Here is a 2,879-nt window from a genome sequence, read left to right as displayed (position 1 = left end):
TGTACATATATAAGTTTTTCTTTCTTTAAAATTTTGGGAGGCACTTTCTTCTAACAGACCAAAATATGCCCAAAATCTAGTGTGTGGCACTGATCTATGCACCAGCCTGATCATATTTGATATTCTTTCTTTTTTTTATCTTTATCTTTTTCTTTTCTTTTTCTTTTTCTTTCTTTCCCTTTCTTTTCCCCCAGTTTCAGATCTCTTCTAATTTGTTTAGAGTATATTTTTCTGGGGTCGTTCTTACACTGTTAGCATTTTGTTCTATAATTCATCTATTGTCCACTGGACAAAATGGCAAGATGGAAAAAAATCACCTCAAAAAAAAAAAAAAAAAGAACAAGAGGCAGTACCGACGGCCAGGGACCTGATCAATATGGACATTAGTACGATGTCAGAACTAGAGTTCAGAATGATGATTTTAAAGATACTAGCTGGGCTTGAAAAAAGCATGGAAGTTATTAGAGAAACCTCTCTGGAGAAATAAAAGAACTAAATCTAACCAAGTCGAAATCAAAAAGGCTATTAATGAAGTGCAATAAAAAATGGAGGCTCTAACTGCTAGGATAAATGAGCAGAAGAGAGAATTAGTGATGAGAAGACCAAATGATGGAAAATAAAGAAGCTGAGAAAAAGATAAACAACTACTGGATCATGGGGCAGAATTGAAGAGATAAGTGATACCATAAGATGAAACAATATTAGAATAATTGGGATCCCAGAAGAAGAAAGAGAGAGGGGGGCAGAGGGTATATTGGAACAAATTATAGCAGAGAACGTCCCTAATTTGGGGAAGAAAACAGGCATCAAAATACAGGAGGCACAGAGAACCTGCCTCAAAATCAATAAAAATAAGTCAACACCCTGACATCTAATATAAAACTATGAGACTTAGAGACAAAGAGAAAATCCTGAAAGCCGCTCGGGAGAGGAGATCTGTAACCTACAATGGTAGAAACATTAGATTGGCAACAGACCTATCCACAGAGACCTGGCTGGCCAGAAAGGACTGGCATGATATATTCAGAGCACTAAATGAGAAAAATATGCAGCCAAGAATACTGTATCCACCTAGGCTGTCATTGAAAATAGAAGGAGAGTTAAAAAGCTTCCAGGACAAACTAAAATTAAAGTAATTTGTAAACACAAAGCCAGCCCTATAAGAAATATTGAAAGGGGTCCTCTAATCAAAGAGAGAGCCTAAAAATAACATAGACCAGAAAGGAATGCAGACAATATACAGTAACAGTCACCTTACAGGCAATACAATGGCCTAAATTCATATCTTTCAATAGTTACCCTGAATGTAAATGGGCAAATGCCCAAATCAAAGGACACAGGCTATCAGATTGAATAAAAAAACAACAACAAACAATATGCTATCTGCAAGAGACCCATTTTAGACCCAAAGACAACCTCCCCACATTGAAAGTGAGGTGGTGGAAAACCATTTACTATGCTAATGGACACCAAAAGAAAGCTGGGGTGGCAATCCTTATATCAGACAAATCAGATTTTAAACCAAAGACTATAAAAAGAGATGAGAAAAGACACTATATCATATTTAAAGAGTCTATCCAACAAGAAGACCTAACAATTGTAAATATGCCCCTAACATGGGAGCAGGCAATTATATAAGAGGATTAATAAGTAAAGCAAAGAAACACATCAACAACAATACAATAATAGTAGGGGACTTTAACAACCCCCTCACCGAAATGGACAGATCATCAAGCTAAAGAGCAACAAGGAAATAAAGACCTTAAACGACACATTGGACCAAACAGACTTCACAGATATATTCAGAACATTCCATCCCAAAGCAACAGAATACACATTCTTCTCTAGTGCCCATGGAACATTCTCCAGAATTGATCACATACTAGGTCACAAATCAGGTCTCAACCAATACCAAAAGACTGGGATCATTCCCTGCAAATTTTCAGACCACAATGCTTTGAAACTAGAACTCAATCACAAGAGGAAAGTCAGAACTCAAATACATGGAGGCTAAAGAGCATCCTACTAAAACCTGAATGGGTCAACCAGGAAATTAAAGAAGAATTTTAAAAATTCATGGAAACCAATGAAAATGAAAACACAACTGTTCAAAATCATTGGGATACAGCAAAGGCAGTCCTAAGAGGAACGTATATAGCAATACAAGCCTTTCTCAAGAAACAAGAAAGGTCTCAAATACACAAGCTAACCCTACACCTAAAGGAGCTGGAGAAAGAACAGCAAACAAAGCCTAAACCCAGCAGGAGAAGAGAAATACTAAAGATCAGAGCAGAAATCAATGAACTAGAAACCAAAAGAACAGTAGAACAGATCAACGAAACTAGGAGTTGGTTCTTTGAAAGAATTAACAAGATTGAAAAACCCCTGGTCAGACTTATCCAAAAGAAAACAGAAATGACCCAAATTAACAAAATCATGAATGAAAGAGGAGAGATCACAACCAAAACCAAAGAAATACAAACAATTATAAGAACGTATTATGAGCAACTATATGCCAGCAAATTAGATAACCTGGAGGAAATGGATGCATTCCTAGAGCTGTATCAACTACCAAAACTGAACCAGGAAGAAATAGAAAACCTGAACAGACCCATAAACACTAAGGAAATTGAAGCAGTCATCAAAAATCTCCCAACAAGCAAAAGCCCAGGGCCAGATAGCTTCCCAGGGGAATTCTACCAAACATTTAAAGAAGAATTAATACCTGTTCTTCTGAAACTGTTCCAAAAAACAGAAATGGAAGGAAAACTTCCAAACTCGTTTTATGAGGCCACCATTACCTTGATCCCAAAACCAAACAAAGACCCCATTAAAAAGGAGAATTACAGACCAATATCCTTGATGAACATGGATGCAAA

This window comes from Callorhinus ursinus, unplaced genomic scaffold, assembly GCF_003265705.2.
Source record: "Callorhinus ursinus isolate GAN/ISIS: 27379988/994484 unplaced genomic scaffold, GSC_fseal_2.0 scaffold26, whole genome shotgun sequence".
Taxonomy (NCBI): Eukaryota; Metazoa; Chordata; class Mammalia; order Carnivora; family Otariidae; genus Callorhinus; species Callorhinus ursinus.
Note: the sequence above shows the minus strand (reverse complement) of the source record.